Here is a 21,401-nt window from a genome sequence, read left to right on the forward strand (position 1 = left end):
TCTACTCTCCATTTCTATGAGTTTGGCTTTTTTTTAGATTCCACTTATAAGTGAGAACATACAGTATTTGTCCTTCTCTGACTTATTTCACTTAGCATAATGCCCTCAAGCTCCATCCATGTTGCTGCGAAAGGAAGGATTTCTTTCTTTTTTATGGCTGAATAATATTCCATTGTGTATACACATACATATATCTTTTTTTCATTATAAATTTATTTATTTATTTATTTATTTTTGGCTGAGTTGGGTCTTTGTTGCTGTGCGTGGGCTTTCTCTAGTTGTGGCAAGCGGGGGCTACTCTTCGTTGTGGTGTGCGGGCTTCTCATTGCGGTGGCTTCTTGTTGCAGAGCATGGGCTCTAGGCACGCACACTTCAGTAGTTGTGTGCTGTAGGCTCAGTAGTTGTGGCTCACGGGCTCTAGAGCACAGGCTCAGTAGCTGTGGCACATGGGCTTAGTTGCTCCGTGGCATGTGGGATCTTCCCAGACCAGGGCTCAAACCCGTGTCCCCTGCATTGGCAGGTGGATTCTTAACCACTGTGCCCCCAAGGAAGCCCGACGCATATATATCTTTATCCATTCATCCACTGGTGGACATCTGGTGCAATTCATCCATTGTATCCATGTCTTGTCTATTGTGAATAATGCTGCAATGCACATGGGGGTGCAGATATCTTTTCAAGATATTGATTCCATTTTTTTCAATATATACCCAGAAGTGGGATTGATGGATCATATGGTAGTATTTTTAATTCTTTGAGGCTCCTCCATATTGTTTTCCATAGTGGCAGCACCAATTTATATTTCCATCAGCAGTGCGTGAAGATTCCCTTTTCTCCACATTCTCAACAACACTTGTTATTTCTTGTGTTTTTGATAATAGCTATTCTGACAGGTGTGAGGTGAGATATTGTCATTTGATTTGCATCTTCCTGATGATTGGTGATGTTGAGCATCTTTTCATATGCCTGTTAGCCATCTGTATATCTTCTCTGGAAATATGTCTATTCAAATCTTCTGCCCATTTTTAAGTTGGATTATTTGGTTTTTGCTATCAATTTGTATGAGTTCTTTATATATTTTGAATATTAATCCTTTATATGATATATGGTTTATAAATATTTTCTCCAGTTTGGTAGGTTGCCTTTTTATTTTGTTGATGGTTTCCTTTGCTGTACAGAAGCTTTTTAGTTTGATGTGTCCCACTGTTTTATTTTTGCTTTTGTTGCCTTTGCTTTTGGTGTCAAATCTAAAAAATTATCACAAACCCCAATGTCTAGGAGCTTATCCGTTAAGTTTTCTTCTAGGAGTTTTATGTTTTCAGGTCTTACATTCAATTTTTATTCCATTTTAAGTTGATTTTTGTGTATGGTGTAAGATAGTGGTCTAGTTTTATTCTTTTGCATGTGGCTGTCCAATTTCCCAGCACCATTTATTGAAGAGACTGTCCTTTCGCCATTGTATATTCTTGGCTCCTTTGTCATAATTTAATTGACCATATATGTGTGGTTGATTTCTGGGCTCTCTGTTTTGCTCCATTGATCTATTTGTCTGTTTTTATGCCAATACCATACTATTCTGATTACTATAGCTTTGAAGTCAGGGAGTGAGATGCCTCCACCTTTGTTCTTCACTCTCAAGATTGCTTTGGCTATTTGGGGTCTTTTGTCATTCTGTACAAATGTTATGATTGTTTGTTTTATTTCTGTTGTAAATATCTTTGGAATTTTGATAGGGATTGCATTTAATCTGTAAATAGCTTTTGGGTAATATAGACAATTTATCAACATGCTTATTTCTTCTTAGTCCTGAGTAGTATTACATTTTCTGGGTGTTCTACGTTTATTTATTCATTTACTTACTGAAGGACATCTTGGTTGCTTCCAAGTTTTGGCAGTTATGAATAAAGCTGCTATAAACATCTGTGTGCAGGTTTTTGTTGTATTTATTTTGATGATAAAATTATCCTAGATTTGACCAGAGTCCCATCAAGCTGGCTGTAACTTCTGGTAAATATCATAATTTTTTGAGTACTTTCTTTTTTCTGGCATAAGAAGGTGTTCCAGATGCATTTTGGATTCGAGTCTTGGGATTCAGCCATTTTTCCAAGGACTCATGGTTCTTTTTAGTGGGAGAAGTTATTTGGAAACCAAGACATGGGTGATATTACATCCTTTTAACAAAGTCAAGAATTAGAACGAGTATAGTGATGTGTGATTATGGGAGCACATATTCTGAAAACTAGATTGTTTATTTTGAAGTAAAGTTTGCTCACCGATTGCTGAAACCAAGAAGAATACATTTCATTAAGCAAATAAATAGTTAGATCTTACAGTTGATTTTTAGTTTTAAAAGAAAGCATTATTAGAGTCAAGAAAAGGAAACTGAAATTTTGTAATCTGTGATTTTCTTACCAGTAAGCAGGGTTATTTTTGTTACAAGAAACTGTCATAGCCACATGGGAACACCCACATTTCTCCCTCTTGGGGATTGATATGTATTCTCCTAAAATTCATATGTGGAAGCCCTAACCCCCAATATGATGGTATTGGAGAAGGGACATTAGGGAAGAAATTAGCATTAGATGAGGTCACAAAGGGTGAAGCCCTCATGATGGGATTAGGGGCTTTAAAAAAAGAGGAAGAGAGAGATTGCTTTCTCTCCAACATGGGAGGACACAGCGAAAAGGCTGGAAGCCAGCAAGAGAGCTCTCATCAGGAACTGAATTGGTTGGTACCTTGATCTTGGGCTTCCCAGCCTCCAGAACTGTGAGAAATAAATGTCTGTTGCTTAAGCCAACCAGACTATGATATTTTGTTATAGCAACCTAAGCAGACTAATACACCACTGTAGTCACATATGGGATGCAAACTCGTATTCAGAAACTGCTTTATTAATTTATCATAAGATATCCTAACAGAAAGGCTAGAAATACTTGAAGTCCTGTTCTTGATGAATTCTCCCTCTACCAGCAGAGTTACATGGAAAATCAGTTCTTAATCAGACAGTGATTGGGTGACCATGGAATTAGAACAGGAGGCATTAGATGAATTGAATGTTAAATAGATGGCTTGATGATGGTGTTAAAAAATCCAAGGGGAAGTTTTCTCTCCTCAGCAGATTTCAGCTCAGTTGATCATCTCCTTTATTTTTTGAGCCATACCTCTCTTTGCTCCTAAAACATCACACATTCCCTGTTTTCCTCCCATCTCTCTGTACCTTCTCAGTCTCCTTGGATAGCAATCTTTCATTGGCCTCAATATATTGTTGTAAGCAAAACATGTGTTTTCACCTGAACATGTCTTGAATGTTCCTGCCTTTGTACTTTTCTCATGGTCCTCTTTTCCTCAAATGTTCACCTTCCTCCTTTCCATTCCAGCAAACCAGCTACCTTTAAGAATCAGCTCAAGTTATACCTCCATTGTAGAATCTCTATAAAGGAGTAAACTTGTTTTTAAATCTCCTATAACTTAACTTTTAGACTGGGGAACAGTTATGGGAAATCAGTGAACTGACTGTATTACAAATACATGTAACAACATGGATGAAACTTGGAAATAAGTTTGGAAAAATAAGAAGTACATGCGATGTGATACTGTTTTCATGGAGCTCAGAAACATGTATATGTACATAAATTTGATAAATACATATACATATATATGGTAAAACCATAATAAGAAAGATAGGAACTATAAGCATAAAATTTATCATAGTGATTTCTTCACTATGGATTTGAGGATAGGATCTAGATGTAGCAAGCAGGTGGATGCAATGGTGAAGGTTATGGTGTAGTTAAGTTGGTGTGGGAATTCACAGATACTCATTTGATGATTATGCTTATAACTTACAATGCTACATATATTCTTGAATAAGTATCAAATATTACCAAGTGAAACCTGTGAAAAAGTTTTATTTGCTACATATCAGTTACAATATTCATTCAAAACTTAATAAATTGCACTTTATTTAAAAATTCTGCTGCCTAACTTAATGAGGCATCACCTGGGTAGACTGGCTAGAGGCCCAGACAAGGGCTACTGGGGCACAGACCACTTTAAAAGGGAGCATCGTATAGGGCTTAAAGACACAGGATTGGGAGCCAGACTCTGCCACTCACCAGCTGTGTAATCATAAGCAAGGTCCTCATTTTCCTCATCTGTAAAATGGGGCTAATAATAATTGCTACTGTATAGGGCTGTTGTGAGGGTAAAATATATTGATGTATATAAATTGCTTAGAGAATGTCTGGCATATGGCAAGAATGAGTTAAATGATAGCTATTTTTATTTGTTGGGGAAGTTATAGGTGTGTGGTGCTCAGCTGTGAACTATGTGAACACAGTCACAGTATCATGGTGATAGATGTAAATCAACCCAGCTTGCATGGGAAGATGTATAAACCCTATGGCTAACTTACTAGTACTCAAGGAGTGGTAACTTTTTCCAATGATAGAATGCCTGTCTCTTATCCAGATCAACTACTTTCCTGGTATTGAGGGACCTAGAAAATTCAATTTTATTATCAAATGAATACTTGAGGTCATGGCTTCAGAGAAAAAGGGAAGTATTTATTCCAGGCCAGTGTAAGGCTTGATAAATCAATTCCCACCACCCAGCTAGCCGGATATGCACCTCTTGGTCACATGCAGAGTATTCCTCACCTGGAAAGTGCCGGGAAACGGTGTCTGCTTGGGGTCTTAGGGTTTCTTCAAGTCTCATTTTTCCTTCCACATTTGTGTTGACTATCTATCTTCTATTTAGTCTTTTTCCTGAAAGGTTAGAATGCAGTTGGTTAGTTTCAGTTAGCAAAAAGCAATCACAGAGTTCTTTTTCCCTGAGGGGGTTAACTGTTTCTCTGTGTTTGAGTTTGGGGTGTTTCTAATCTCTTTAATTACACATTTACGGACATTCTTTTCAGCATTCTTCTAACCACAGGCAAAGCAAGGCCCACCTGTTTTGTGGAAGGGGCACATGTGTTGGGGCCTTGGGCCTGAGCAAACATTCTGTAAAGGGTACGCTTGTTCCTCCTGGTCCCAGAACTCCATTTCCCATCTGACCTTTTCAGGAAGTTCTAAAAGATGACATGGAGAAAGCAGACGCAGTTGGAGAGAAAGAGAAAAGAAGATAGATTTTAAATAGATGCAAAGAACAGGACCAGAGCGGTGAGTGAGCTACAACTTTTCAGTTATAGGATTTCAGGGACTTCAGGGAGAAAAAAAGGTATAATCCTTTCTCCCAAATTTCTTTCTGTTTTTTTGGATAACATTTTCTAAATAGTTCTGTTTTCAAGGAAATAAATTCCTTTTTTTCCCTCTGGGAAAATGAGGGAGTCTGTATGCCTTGTCCCCAAATCATTCCTGATGCTACTTTATGAAAATAACAGCAACAACAACAATACATGTCAATTTTACGGGCAGACTCATGACAGTAACTTATTAACAAGTTTTCAGGAGCTATTTCACTGTTTCCTCATGAATGGTTTACAAGGACCATGGGAGGAAAGTAATAAGGAGAGTCAGGACAAGGAAATGGGGTCAATGTTATAGGAGCCCCCAAAGTGCTCCTGGAAAGTCATCAAGACCTGGGAACCTTCATCCTGCTGTTGGCTGATCAAGAGGTCCTCCCCTGGGAGAAGGGAGAGGGACAGACTGTTTATGGTGTGACCCAGGAGGTGCTAAAAGGCCTGTCGGAAAATAACTTCCTCAGGCTCCACGTGGAGCTGTCAGTTTCCACCATTGGAATGACTCATCATGGTCTCCAGAAAAACCTCTGTTAAACATAAATGTTATCTTTGAGGCAGTAGCACATTAGTAAATGCCAGCTTGAGAAGAGCATGCCCAGTAGCTGTACATTGGAAGGGACCGGGGTGAGAGCAAGGTCGGCAGATTGTGTAGGAAGGTTTGAAAGATGGAGTGAAGTGAGCAGGGAGCAGTAGCTTCCCATTGACCCCACCTGAGCAGAGGACCTTGGATTCTGAGCAGCTGATGAAGGTGGGGAGGTGGGGGGGGGGGTCCCAACTCTGTGTCAGGTGGGACAACTCTTTCCTCCGTAGCCCTTGACTTTGCTTGTATTTAAACGATATTGCATGAGCTAGCCAAATCCTAGATATTTGTGCAGAGCAGACCATCAATGAACTTCAAAAGGACATTTTTTTTTTTAAGTTTTCTAAATTCTACTTGGCAGTTGTTTTCATCTCCTGGGAAGAAAGCATAATCTATAGCCTGGCTACATTAAACTAGCTACACTTGGATGGCATTCTAAGTCAATTAGGCTGCTTCATTTCAACAAGGCCTTTCTCCAGTTTAGAGGTGTTATCACACAGTCAAGATTACATATTTTTCTGATCCATGGCTTGACAGATCCTGAGTGTTTCTCTTTAGTTTCAGAAAAATAGGAAAGGCTCTCACTGAAGACATCCCAAGTGGTCTTCTGGTCTGCGATCTTTTAAATTGGAATGGAGCCTACTGATTTCCAAACGAGCCATGTGGTTTTCTCTTTTTTGGGAAGAGATGTCTTTCATTATCTTAAAATTGATCATTTTATGAGTATGTGCATTATCTAAGTATCTACAAGTTTGTAGGAGTTTCAATTTTTGTTGTTGTTTTGTTGTTAATTGTATAAGACCCAGCCATTACCAGGTGAATTGTTAGTATTTCACTTTCTATGACTCCAGGATTTAGTTCCTGCAGGATTGATAGTATTGTATTTACAGTGATGTACTGTGTCCAAAAAGTAATATATCTCCACATGACTTAAGGGACTTGATATTTGACATAAAATTATGATCATGTACAGCTCTGAAGCTATGTACAAAAAAGCTGAAACAATAATTTCATTGAATACAGTACATTTTCTTCTCAAAGGAATTGATTTTACATGAATTCCCTTCAACTATTCCACCCTGCTGGGCCCGGCTGCTTGCTGTGAGACACAGCTAAATAGGAAGGAGGCTGTTGTCATTTGATGGCAAATTAATTCAACAATTTCAACAAACATTTATCGAATGCATACTATATGCCAAATATAATGCTACATGCTAGGCATACAAAGAGGAATCAGATACAATCCTTGCTTCCAAGAAGTTCACTGTTGAGTGAGGCCAGAGAAATGTTTAAAATGAAGCACAGCGTAATGTGGTAAGTGCTATCTTAGTGACGATGCACAGGGCACACAGGAAAGGAAACGATCTGTTTTCTTGGGTGACATCTCCACGGGACTTTGACTCCTAGCAGGTGGAAATCACAGAATGGATGTTTCAAGGAGAGGCAAAAAATAAGAACAGCATTCTGTAAACTCTGGGACACCTGCTGGGTATCTGGCTACAGTGGGCCTTTGAATCTGCGGTAGGAAGAGAGATGAGGCTTTAAACCCTCCCTGAAATTTGTATAAAACTAACATTTATATAATGTCTGATAAGAGACAAAGTACTTTCCCATGAATTAGGTTATTTATGCCTCACAAAAAAAGCCTGTGCGATAAGAATTACAGAAGTTCCTCTGCTTACAAACTGCCATTTATGAACTTTTCCTAATCCAGATGGAACTACTCTGCAGAGTAAAGGCACAGAAATTTGATTTCTACCAACAGATGGTGATGGCAGTTGTTCACTATCTTTGTAGCTGCTCTGGGTCTCTGTAGTCGCTCATGGTCAATTGTAGATGTTGTCTTTGTGCTTAGTTTTGAGTATTTCACAAGTATTATTAACCACAGTATGTGGATTAAGTGCAAAGGCAGAGATAATATGGTCAATGTCTGTTCAGGTAAGTGTAGCGGATGCCTCTGGTGACCCTGTCATGTTCCCTTCGTCCACTTATTTTTTTTTAATTGAGGTATAGTCGATTTACAATATTATGTTAGTTTCAGGTGAACAATACAGTGATTCAAAATTTTTATAGATTATGCTCCCTTTAAAGTTATTGTACAATATTGGCTATATTCTATGTGCTGTACAATATATCCTTGTAGCTTATTTATTTTATACATAGTAGTTTGTACCTCCTAATCTCCTACCCCTATCTTGCCCCTCCCTCCTTCCCTCTCGTCACAGGTAACCAGTAGTTTGTTCTCTTTATCTAGTAGTCTGTTTCTGTTTCATTATATTTATTCGTTTGTTTTATTTTTTTAGATTCCACATATAAATGATAACAGAGTATTTGTCTTTCTCTGTCTGACTGTTTCACTTAGCATAATACCCTCCAGGTCCATCTGTGTTGTTGTAAATGACAGAATTTCCTTCTTTTTATGGCTCATATATACTATATCTTCTTTTGTGTAGTGGAGAAGCTCTGTGGTCTTTGCAGTAAGTCATGCTTTCCAGTGACCATGTCAGAAGGGAGTCAGGGGTGGTCATCCAGGGACCACCATGTTAGAACTTGGTGCATATCAAGCTTTGCTTCTGGCCCACAGTCATCCACTGCTGCTCTCCTGAACCACCATTAGTAAAACTTTAAAATGAAAAAAGGCTTCTTAGTTTATATAAGCAAATCAGTGTTTGGAGAATTTCCCAAGAAGCCTAATTTGGGGGAGAAACTCCAAAGTTAGAGTAATTAGAAATAGTTCTTCCTCTCCTTCACTCTCCCTCTAGCTTATACATGACCAAAGACACCGCATGTCAGACTCCACACAAAAAAACACCCCCCCACACACACCATTACAACACACACACACCATTACAACACACATGCATGCAGTTGCACACAGCCGTGGTGAGAACAATGACAGAATGCCACTAAAAATATCTTTCTGAAATGTCTATCGACAGGTGAATGGATAAACAAATTGTGGCATAGCATATAATGGAATACCACTAGGCAACAAAAAGGAATAAACTATGGATACAAACTATGGAGAAAAACATGGGTGAATCTCAACAATATTATGTTGAGTAAAAGTAACCATACTTAAGCATATGTGCTACCTGAGTCCCTTTATAGTAGTCCCGTTATCCGTGGGGGATGCATTCCAAGACCCCCAGTGGATGCCTGAAACTGTGGATAGTTCTGAACCCCATATATTCTATGTTTTTCCGTATATTAGTTGGCATGTATTATAGCAGTGGTCCCCAACCTTTTTGGCACCAGGGACCAGTTTCATGGAAGACAGTTGTTCCACGGATGGGTGGTGGGGGTGGGGGATGGTTCAGGCGGTCGTGCGAGCGATGGCGAGCGGCAGATGAAGCTTCGCTCGCTTGCCACTCGCCTTCTGCTATGAGGCCCGGTTTCTAACCGCGGTAGTGGTGCGCGGTCCGGGGCTTGGGGACCCCTGTATTATAGCATATACAGCGTGGATATGCTACACAAAGGGTTGATTCACGTCCTGGGTGAGAAAGAGCAGGATGGCATGAGATTTCATCACTACTCAGGATGGTGCACAATTTAAAATTTAGGAATTGTGTATTTCTGGAATTTTCCATTTATTATATTTTGGACCCCCAGTTGACCACCGATAACTGAAACTACAGAAAGCGAAACTTTGGATAAGGAGGAACTACTGTGTATGAAGTTCTAGAACTGGGCAAACTAATCTACAGCAGTAGTGGATTAGTCATAGTTTGGCGCTGGGGATTGGGGGATTAAATGCAAAGAAGTATGAGGGAAATTTTGGTGGGATGGAAATGTTCCATATCTGGGTTGGGGTGTTGATTAGTTGATCACATGGTTGTACACATTTATCGAAACTTATAGAACTCGTACACATAAAATAGATGCATGTTATTGAATGTAAGTTATACCTTAATAAAGTTAATCTAAGGAAGAAAACAGAAAAGATCTTTTGTGCCCCTTTTGGTGTGGATGTTCTGGCTACATGATATTGTGTGAAGCTCAAATATTTAATGTTCTGAAGTGCTATTGTCCTATATATTGTAAGTTATTGGTATAATAGCATAAAATGTTAGAATACAGTAACAATAGGTTTAATCATTGCTCCCAAATTAGAAAACTTCATACATGTAAATTCTAAGTTTGAACTGTTGATAAATTTTGAATATAGTAGCTTCTAAAACTTTCTCAAAATATAGTTTGTCATAGGCTTAAAAACACCCATGATTTGGGGAATGTAAATAGTGGCCCACTCGTGACATTTTAAAGGCACTTCTAGTCATTTTGCCTGCAGGAGAGATGGCTATACACACATTTTCAAATGTTTTTTCATGTGTCTCAACTTCTAATGTTGTTTGTTGTAATAAGGGAAAAAAATGTGGCTCTCAAGCCATTCACCTCTCTGGGTACCAATGTGTTCTTAATAGCAGGTTGAGTGCAGACCACTCCAAAACAAAGGAGGTCCACAAATTAGGTATAGGATGTATCTCCTGTTACATATAAAACTGTCAGTTCAATTCAAGTAATCATGAGGCATAAAATGTGACCTGGTATAAAAACTATCAAAACCCAGGCCCTCAGTAGACATTTCTGTTTCAGGTAGAACTTCAGGATCTTGAAATAAATGTAAAACTAGATGAGTTCAAGCCTTTTCTCAACTAAGCCCAATAAAAAAATGTAATTAGTTAAGTGTGTCATATCCCATTGTGCCTAGGGAACTGAATGGAGTAGCTTGGAAAGTTATAAAAGAAGTCGAAGACTCAGTTCCTTCTTAGGCTGTGGTTTAAAGATAAAATTAAAAATAAGAGATGTTTGACATCTACTATTAAGCATTATGTTTGACATTGGAAATCCAGGGTGGGTAAAGGTACTGCTGAAGTTCATTTTCACTGAGTGCTAGAGATCTGGCCTGGCAACTCGGTGGATCCAAAGGGTGGAGGCTGTTTCATATGTTCTACCACTGCCTGATTTTCCCCAGCACCTTAGCTTTGAGCCTGGGGTTCTGGTTCCCCTCATCACTTCCCCTGTCTTCTTCCCTTCCTACCCAGCCCCACTGCCGTGACATCTGGTAGAATGGTGACGTTTGTAAGTGTCATTAGAACAAGTCAGACGTTTCTTGTTTACATAGGTGTTCCCAGTGACAAGAAAAGTATCTGACACATAACAGTCATGAAATACATATATGTTGAATGAGTGAGTGGTGAGAACTACAAACGAACAAGTGTGTTTCCTTCTGAATAATGATAAATGAAAAAATTATGGCTCCAAAGTAACTCACACCATAGGAAACAGTGCAGACATGCAGGAGGGTGGACAGTGGCAGAGGTGAGGGTGATGTGGAGAAGCTGGGGAGCCTAAATTAGATATAAGACCAGACTAGGTAAGAGTAGAAAGCAGGTACTAGAGAGGCTGAAGTTACATTTTAAATTCCTAAACTTCTGTCACAGAGGAATGCTACCATGAGAGAAGTTTTTATTTTCTTTCTTTTCTGAATGGATGACTTGCCAGAGAGAATAAACAATAACTATGTGCATCTCTTGTCTCCCCATATGCACACCCCACTTATAGAAGAGTTCACTTTGTTTTCAAGGAAGGTAAATGTTGGAGTTTTCAAAGAGTGGTCAATCAGAGTGTCCTGCTGTCCATTGCCGTGAAGTACATAAAATATGAATATTTACTTCATGATTTATCGCTAAAATTAGTAAGTACAAGCCTACATTTCAGTGATGTTACTTACACTGACAACCTAATGTGAAGAAAGCAATTGTACTACAATTCTTTAGATACCTTCAACTATAATAGGATCATTATTGAATACACAATATTGTGTAGAAATTGATGACATATTCTGTCTGTTTGGTGAATCTTTGTTCTAATAGAGCTTCCATGTAGCAGATTCTGGTCAGTGACCTTGGTGGAAAGCTCTGGTTCTATATGTACACATACTGAGTATGTAGATATGGCCCATTTGTTTCATGCCGAATCAGTTCTCTGTCCAATTTAGGTTGACCTGCCATTATGGAGTTTCAGGTGCATAGATTTGATATACCCATTTTAATATGCATACTTTATTTATTTCAGTATAGAAATAGACATTACATATATTTCCAGTAGTGTTGTACACAGTTGGTACCTAGTATCTTATTTTGAAATTGTGTGATGAGAACCATACATTTATGGAAATATGGCTGTGTTTTTATTTTATTTTTTGTGGTGCGCGGGCCTCTCACTGTTGTGGCCTCTCCCGTTGCGGAGCACAGGCTCCAGACGCACAGGCTCAGCGGCCGTGGCTCACGGGCCCAGCCGCTCCGCGGCATGCGGGATCTTCCCGGACCGGGGCACGAACCCGTGTCCCCTGCATTGGCAGGCGGATTCTCAACCACTGCGTCACCAGGGAAGCCCATGGCTTTGTTTTTAAATTGAACAATTAGGTAACACAAATTGCAGATGATGTGTAAGAAATAACTTACTGTAACTGAATATGTCAATATGTGATTATGCAATTATATGGTACCTTATGTACCAATCAATCGACAATACAGCCAACTAGTACATCATATAGGACATAAATACTACATTTAGACCAGACAATAACCAGGTTAGGAGCCTTGTGAAACATGGTATGCGTTCATTAATGTTTAAAATGAAACAACCTCTCTATTATGCTATCTCTCACTGAAATCAACATGAAAGAGGTAGTTTGTTTTCATTTTTTATCTAGCTAGTATATTTAAGGATATTTAGTATTTGAAAATTTAATATTTCTTAAAAATCCAGCTGTATTAACCAGTGGGGTAGATCTGATGATCAATTGCACAACTATTAAGCAGACTGAGATAGTTGATCAGTGGCTTCAAAATATTTTATTTTGGGCTTCCCTGGTGGCGCAGTGGTTGAGAGTCCGCCTGCCGATGCAGGGGACACGGGTTCGTGCCCCGGTCCGGGAGGATCCCACGTGCCGCGGAGCGGCTGGGCGCGTGAGCCATGGCCGCTGGGCCTGCGCGTCCGGAGCCTGTGCTCCGCAACGGGAGAGGCCACAACAGTGAGAGGCCCGCGTACCGCAAAAAAATATATATATATTTCATTTTCTTCCAAAATACTCCTTTTGTCTAGTAGTGTTACCTTTTCTTCTCACCATGTGCTATTACAAGTTCCCTTTACTCAGCTGACATTGTCACATTCTCATTCTGGTAAAATGACCAGCTTCTCTTTAAGGCAGAATATAACAATTCAGACTTGCTCATTTCCCTATCTTTAAATTCTCTGATTTTCCTCAGCATTTTCTTTGCTATTTATGAAGTGTCTTCAGCAATCTATTCTTTGTATGGACTTTCTCCAAGTATGAGGATCTTTTCAGAATGAGATATTTGCATTTGAAACCCTAGATTATTCCTTTAGAATATATTTAATTAATACAGCACACACATACATGCACACACACACACATTTTCTTGCTCAAGGCCCCAGTGTAGGAATTAAATGTGTATGAATGTTAGAAAGTTCAACAGAATGCAGTGGTAGAATGATACATGTGTTAGAAAGGGAGCAAACTAAGAGGCACTGGTCTCAAAATAAACTTGGGATCTATTCTTAACTCACTTCAGTACTTTCGCCCATTAAAAAAAGCCCATTGGACTGCGGGTAGTGCAGACAACAGGAGCATCAGGACCTTTCAGAGCCCGGATAAATCAAAATCTGCAAAGAATAGAGGCAATAGCATTTTATAGGTGCTAGGATCAAAAGCTTTCTCCTTCAGGGAAAAATTGCTCTATTATTTTCCATTTCTAGCCTTGGGGTTAGAATTCAGATTGATTCTCCCATGAGTGTAGTCTGGCTGGAACCTTCTGCAAAAAGGGATTTCGCTTACTTGATTCCTTTATGTAACTTTGGGTCTCTAGTGGTGGCTTCAAAATTTAGGACCTCAGTGGAGCAATTGCAGAAGCATCCCTGGGATGTACAATTGTCTATTAGAGTATTTTATTTTTCAACCCCCTGAACATATAGATTTATGGGCTATTATGAAAATTCTTGAAATGAAAAGTGTGTCTGTGTGTGAGAGAGAGATGGAGAGAGAGAGGAGAGATCAGTAAATAATCACCTATGAAAATATAAGTACTTGGCATTTAATTCCACATGTGTCCGTATCTCTGTTTACACTGAGTCAATGATCAAAATCATGACTAATACAACTGCTATAAACTCCATATATTTACTCATTAGAGGCAAAGTTCATTTGCAGCCTATATCATGCCTTTGTGTATGTGACTTCAAATATGTTTTCTTAAAGTTAGCAAAATATGAACACAGTTACTGTCCCCTCGCTAAGATCATGCATTCAAATCTTAGGCTTCTATGTTAAGAACTTCCATAGTACGTTTTCTCCTTTTCTTAATTACAAGGTATCAGACTACCAGGGAAGGAATCTCTTCCTTTCAGAATCTTCTGGATGTAAATGCAAGGGATGATCATGCAGAGCACACAGTGCATTTTTCATCTGAGTGTTTAGAAGAGGATCCTATAATCAACAAAATTTGAACCAAGCCCTTATAATTGAAAAGGAACTTAAAAATGACTATAACTCAATTCAAGGTCCAAAAGTAGCAACACAGTCTATAGCTCAGAAATGGAGGAATTGACCAGGTAATATGTTCCAATTATACCCTCTCTAGATGAGGTCAAAATATATCTGGTGGATATGTATGGATGTGCCATTTAGTTAGTTTTTTCCAAGTGACAGGCACTGTGTTATATTCTGTGCAGGAGGTATCGTGACCTCCATTTTATAGTGAAGGAAATAATCCTAGAGGTCTGAAGTGATTTGTCCAATAACCAATAGCTTATAAGTGACAGAGAAGTAGGTTTCAATCTTGATCTGCATGGTTCCAGACTTGTGCTCATAACTGCTTTACTTCTACAGACCATAGTAGTTTAAAGTTTGTTAGTAGCTTGCTGATGCAGAAATATCCTCACCTGTCTGCGGAATAACAGATTGCGGTCTGTTATTCTGAAGGCAATAATGGGCATGAATAATCTGTGTGGTTATTTTTACAGGCTCTATAATAACTTTAGATTGACCATATTATAGTTGATTTGATCAATATATTCTCTCAAGTAAAGTAAAAATAACTTCTCAGCTAGGTTTCTTGGGAACTTGCAAAATTTAAACCTAAAAAGGAGACCTTAAAGATTATCTGGCTAGATCCTCTCATTTTATAGAGGAAAAGATTTCACAGTTTTTGTTTGGTCATAACATATGTGAGATTACCTGAGAGTCTGCTGCTGTGTGTTTGTATGTCTGTGTTGGAGGTGAGAACGAGGTTGTCATATTCATTGGGAGAAAATATAATTGTGTTGCATCTGAGAGCCTCCCATCCAAAGGAAATGGAAATCTATAGTCTGTCAGAGGAATTAACATGAGTCTGCTTCTTCATTTATGTTGAGGCAGTCAAAATCATGACTGAATTAATTTTCTGTACACTTCATATGCTTATTTAATAGAGCCAGTATATTTGCAGCCTATATTACACCTTTTTGTGAATTTAATTTCATCATCTTATTCTAGCTCACTATTTTCCAATTTCTTCAAGTATGAGAATCACTTTAAAAAAAAATCAAAACATTATTGGAATTTCCATACAATAGTAATAGTATTTTTAGCATTCACTAATTGAGAAAATATACAATTTCAAAAAGTTACTTTTAATTCAATACCCTTTTAAATACATGTATATTTCATGAATGTCAAAAGCATCTCCACACATGTGAATGATAGTAGTACATATACGTACGGGAACTGTTTCTTCAGTATATAGACATTATCTGATGTGCACATGGATTTTTTTAGATTGCCAGAATACCACTTCATTCATTCATTCTTTCGTTTATTCATTCATCACATTAACTTTTCATTTAAAATGTACTGACAGAGCACGCACTACATGCTAAGCACCGTATAAAGCAGTAGGTATACAGAGGCAGCCAAACAGGCTAGTTTCTGACTTCTTAGAGTTCTGAGTATGAAATGTTCAATGGAGGAAGTTTACATGGTACCAGAAGGGCATTAGTCATGGTGCTCTGCCTAGTTTGGGGGTCAGGGAATACTTCTTGAATCAGTGACTCACCTGGTCCTTGAAGGATCTGCAGGTTTAGGGAGGTGGTAGGAGCATGGCCACAGTGCGAAGGGAGCCATTGGCTGCAGACCCAGCTGCAGTCCAGAGCTGTCTCCTACGGAGTAATAGAAGCACATATTACAATCTCATTATTCTACATTGAATGAATCATGTGGAATAATTGAGACCAGGTTAAAATGTCTAGCAAGGCCCTAGTGAAGGCATGGGGTTATCAGCATAGAGGACTTACATGGGAAATTCTTACAATGGGAGCCTCAATATGGATTCTTTCAGAGTCTCTGAGCCCAAGGCCTATCATGTGGCTGAGTCCCTCCCACAGGTAAAGGCTAGCCTTCCCTCCAAACACCTGGTAGAACTCTCATGTAGTCATTTATTTAATAAACAAATCTTTATTAAGTGCCTCCTACGTGCTAAGCACTCTTCTGGGCACTGGGGATATATAAAAATCCCTGTCCTAAAAGTTTCTATTTTAGTGGGTAGGAAGAAAGAGATAAATATGAGGCATATAAGATGGTGATAAGTATTATGAAGATAAAGCATATTAAGTAGAAGCGGAAGCTCCAGGTGGGGGTGGAGAGGGATGCTATTAAGTAGAAAGTGTGCAGGTTAGGTATCTCTGACCAAATGACATTTCAACTGGAGAGAGTAAGAAAGTCCCTTTGCTGCCTGGGGGCAGAGTCCACACTTCCCACTCCCTGTCAAGTCAGAGAGAATAATATGACCCCTGTGTTTCTATTCTAAAGGCCTACCCTCTAAGGTCACATTTTCTGCCCGTGATTTGCTGCATCTTAGGATGACTGACAGTGTTAATATTTATTGCATTCAAGAGAAATCTGAAGGGAGGAACTAGTTTGTGAAGTTCTTTTGACCCTGTCTAGCTTCTAACAAATCTCTCAATTTGGTCCACTAGTTTCAAATGGTTGCTGACGCCTATAATAAATTATTATAACCTTTGCTACTTTAAGGACAATTTTTGGACCTCACAGTGTGGTTTTATTTTATCTTTTTCAATGTTACAGTCCCCTAAGAATAAGGTGGAACAAATAGAGCATACATGTTAGTCATTAGGGTCTGCTCAAAAACGAAATTTCTCTCAAAAACGAAATTTCTCTCACTCTGGGATATATTAGGATTGTTTTTCTCTGCCAGTTTGAACTTAGCCTTGGCCATGTGACTTCATTTGGACAGTAAAATGTGAGCTGAAGTGACTGATGTGTGTAACTTCTGTGAAGAAGCTTTAAGAGCCGTTGTATAATTCACCATGTGTTTTCCCTGCCTCTGAGATCATGGAAATGATGTGTTGAGATAACAGTCTTCCGTTAGCTGGGTTCCTGAGTGATTATGTTGAGTAGAGATGATCCCTGGCTTATATATGATAGAGTGGGCAATTAATAAACTTGTTGCTTTAAAGCCACTAGATTTTGGTGTTTTTTGTTGTTGTTGTTGGCCTAGTTTGCCTTAGCTTATCCTGGCTGACTCAATAGGGCAAGGAGGGAGTGTTTTAGTCCCACGCACAAGGCTAAGAGTAGTCAGTTTGGCATTTGCCTGTAAAAGGTTCCATCTGAGCTAGGAGCAGTATTATCCATGGAAAAATGAGAGATGAAAGTGTAGCTAGGAAAGAACTGGAGGTGAAGTCCAGGAGCAATTGGATCTTACATCAAGCTGAAGACCCTGAAATAGTATCAGTGATCTTTCCTGCAAAGACAGGGAGACAAATGGAGTGACTATTAGGATGCTAATAAGGTCAGGCATTTAAGAAACAATAGGCCTGTGGCAGAAGATTTCTTTTTACAGTATCTGCAATATCCTGCTAGAATCGGGTGGCAGCTAAAACCACCGCTGAGGAATGGACAAGTGCATTCCTTTCTAATACAACCCATTCCTTGATATGGGACAGTTCGTTGAGTACTTTACGTCTGCTCTTCCAGAAGCACTGTATATCCTTCGCTATGCTACTCTCTTTGCAGGGAATATGACCTCTATGAGTTGCCTTGATCTTTGGCTTTTAATTAAGTTTGGGTAAGGGGAGGCCCCATCAGATGATCAAGGATGAAAGGAGAATGAAGCAGCTGTCCTTGGTCTGCTGGCTCTATCCCTGCAAAGTTTCTGTGGGTTGGTTGTAACCCTCTACCCAAAGTCACAGCTCCTGACAGTGACCCTCTCCAGACAGACCTTTTCTCAGTGTGCTGGAACTCCTCCCTCTTGTCACTGCTCTGGTTGAAGTGTAATAGCAGCAGCCTGCTGTTTCTGGCTTGGGACACTGCACCTTTCCTTGCTGGTTCCCCTAAGCCTGGCCCACACTTTTGTAAATGGCTGCTTTAATGAACTGCCCTTCATGACTCCATTTGAGAGTGTCATCTGTTACCTACCAGCAGTCTGACTAGTAGAGGCACCTATTTTCTTATTCTCCTCTACTTTTTTCTGTTTCTCTACCTTCTCCAGTGCAATCATCAGGGCAGTCCTTGACTTCATGTTTGAGACACTTATGATTCTCAAAGTCAAAATCATCATTTATTCTGTGGACTGTCATGGTCTTCATAGGACTCCCTGGGTTCTGTCTGGATATCATAAAATTTGTGAGGTTGGAATGCCAATTATGCCCTTACTGGGATCCTTGCCATTTTTAAAATTTTCATTTATAGTTTTAAACACCTAAGTAAAAAGTAGTCATTGTAGAAAAAATTTCAAATTTTTCTACAGGTAATGATAGCCAGTAATTGCCGACATTTATGGGTAGTGCATATTATATGTTGGGTACTATTTTAGGTGTTATGCATGTATTAACTAAAAAAACCCTGAAATACTGTGTACAGAGACACAAAGAATTTTGTTGTACATCCTTTGATTTTTCTTATGCAATACCGCTTAATTATTTTTAACAAAAAAGAGATCCCATTATGTGTGTTATTTTGTAATCTAGTTTTTCACGTAGAATACATGTGAACATTTCTCTAGGCCAATATAATCCACGTCATCACTTTTAACAGAAGTGAAATTTTGCATTTTATATTGTATTTATATATTCTGCTATTGTTGGACATATGAAGTTATTTCCAGTTTTTCGCTATTATGAACAAAGTGGTGATGACCATCCTTGTAGATAAATCTTTGCCACATTTCTTATTATATCTTTAGGATAAATTCCAGTGCCTGGAATTGCTGGGTGAAAGAATATGAACATTCTAAGACTTTTGTAAATATTACTAAAGAACCCTATCGAGAGCTGTATCAATTTCTCCTTACATCAATAGTGTAATAGTGTTTCTACATATCCTACCCAAAAAGGTTCTCATTGTTAATGTTGATCTTTCTCAATACAAGTTTGAAAAGTATCTCATAGCATTTCTTTAATTGCTAGTGAGACTGAGAATATTTTAAAATGTTAATTGTTATTTCTCATTTTGTGAAATGTCTCAATGCCCTTTGCCTGATTTCTACCAGAGCTTCTTATTATTGAATTTTAATGTATTTATTTATTTATTTATTTATTTTTGCGGTACGCGGGCCTCTCACTGTTGTGGCCTCTCCCGTTGTGGAGCACAGGCTCCGGACGCGCAGGCTCAGTGGCCATGGCTCATGGGCCCAGCTGCTCCGCGGCATGTGGGATCTTCCCGGACCGGGGCACGAACCCGTGTCCCCTGCATCGGCAGGCGGATTCTCAACCACTGCGCCACCAGGGAAGCCCAATGTATTTATTTTTAATCAAAGTTACATATGCACATAGTTTAAGGAGTCACTAAATGCATAGTTTAAGAAGACAGTAGTCCTGGGAATTCTCTGATGGTCCAATGGTTGGGCTTGGAGCTTTCACTGCCATAGCCCAGGTTCAATCCCTGGTCTATCCTGCAGACTTCATGGCCAAAAATAATAATAATAATAAAATAAAAAAGACAGTAGTCCCATTTCTCCTGCCCTCCATTCATTTCCTCTTCCCCAGAGGCAATCCCTTTCCATACTTTGAGTTGATTCTTCTGGTATTTATCTCTACATCTCTAAAACACTCTAGCTAATTGATCTTCCACTATGGAATATGAACATGCAGCTCTTTTTCCCCATTATTTCCCCAGCACGCATGTGCTCATCTCTCCATTCTCTTACTATATTTACACCATCATTTTGGTTAACTAGGTATTCATTGTTTGTATTATTATGAGTATGTATTTTTAGAGATAAGCCATGTTAAACTATGATTAATTTCCTTTCTGGCACAATTTTTTGTTTCTCCTGGGTTAAAATCTTTTTTTTTTTTAAACCAACTTGTCTTTTTGTTTGCTTAGTTTCAATAGCTGAACTTCAAATTGTCTTCCAAGTTCCTAATCTCATTTCTATTAGGTTTTCTGTCAAATTCACCCTCCTTGCTTTTTTTTTTTTTTTTTTTTTTCCCGGTATGCGGGCCTCTCCCGTTGCGGAGCACAGGCTCCGGACGCGCAGATTCAGCGGCCATGGCTCACGGGCCTAGCTGCTTCGTGGCATGTGGGATCTTCCCGGACCGGGACACGAAGCCGTGTGCCCTGCATCGGCAGGCGGACTCTCAACTACTGCGCCACAAGGGAAGCCCCTCACCCTCCTTTCTTTGCCAGAGTTGTAACTACTCCAGTGTGGACTGGTGGTCTTCTATACCTGGAACACAGATGGTGTCCCGGGATCTCCCTTTATTCTCAGCTATATGATTTCTTTCCTATTTCTTTGGTATTGCATTTCCTGTGTCCTGTACCTCAGATGTTCCTCTTTTTGTGTTGATTCCCTCTCATTCTTTGTACCTTCCAGGTTCATGGGGTTAAAATTTTAGATTTTAAAGTCTGATAATGTCTTTATTTCTACATATACACTCGACTGGATTTTGGACTGGATAGAGAATTCTAGGTTGTAAATAACTTTTCCTCAAGAATTTTGAGGCATTGCTTCCGTGTTCAAATCTGAAGCTATTGTCTTTTCTGATCACTTGACTGTGATCTGCTTTTCCTCTCTGGACACTTGGGAGATCTCCTTTTACTGTCCAGTGTTTTGAAATTTTACAATGACATGCCTTGGTAAAAACCTATTTTCATGCAGTGCTGTAAACTTGATGGGTCCTTTTAATTTGGACACATATTCTTCAGTTCTGAGTACTCTGAACAGTTTCTTTAATAGTTTTTCCCTTCTCTGTTCTTTGTTTTTTGGTTCTCCTATTATTTGATTGTTGGACTCTGTGAACTTTATCATTTTCTTATTTTTCTGTTTCTCATTTTCTATCCCTATGTTTTTTTAAATCTCTTCCAGTTGAATTCTTCAAATTTATCTTCCAATTCTTCTAATGAGTTTTTTAAAAAACATGTTATTACATTTTAATTTAATTTTATTTATTTATTTTTTTGCGGTACGCAGGCCTCTCACTGCTGTGGCCTCTCCCGTTGTGGAGCACAGGCTCCGGATGCGCAGGCTCAGCGGCCATGGCTCACGGGGCCAGCCGCGCCGC

The 21,401-nt window shown here is 39.1% G+C and overlaps 1 long non-coding RNA gene across 1 annotated transcript in view; it reads left to right on the forward strand.

The window, feature by feature from the left end:
• Positions 1-21,401, forward strand: part of LOC129392136 (uncharacterized) — a 131,146-nt gene that overhangs the window by 104,996 nt on the left and 4,749 nt on the right. The gene's annotated exons all lie outside the window — the stretch shown is intronic.

This window comes from Physeter macrocephalus, chromosome 5 (assembly GCF_002837175.3).
Source record: "Physeter macrocephalus isolate SW-GA chromosome 5, ASM283717v5, whole genome shotgun sequence".
NCBI classification, from domain to species: domain Eukaryota; kingdom Metazoa; phylum Chordata; class Mammalia; order Artiodactyla; family Physeteridae; genus Physeter; species Physeter macrocephalus.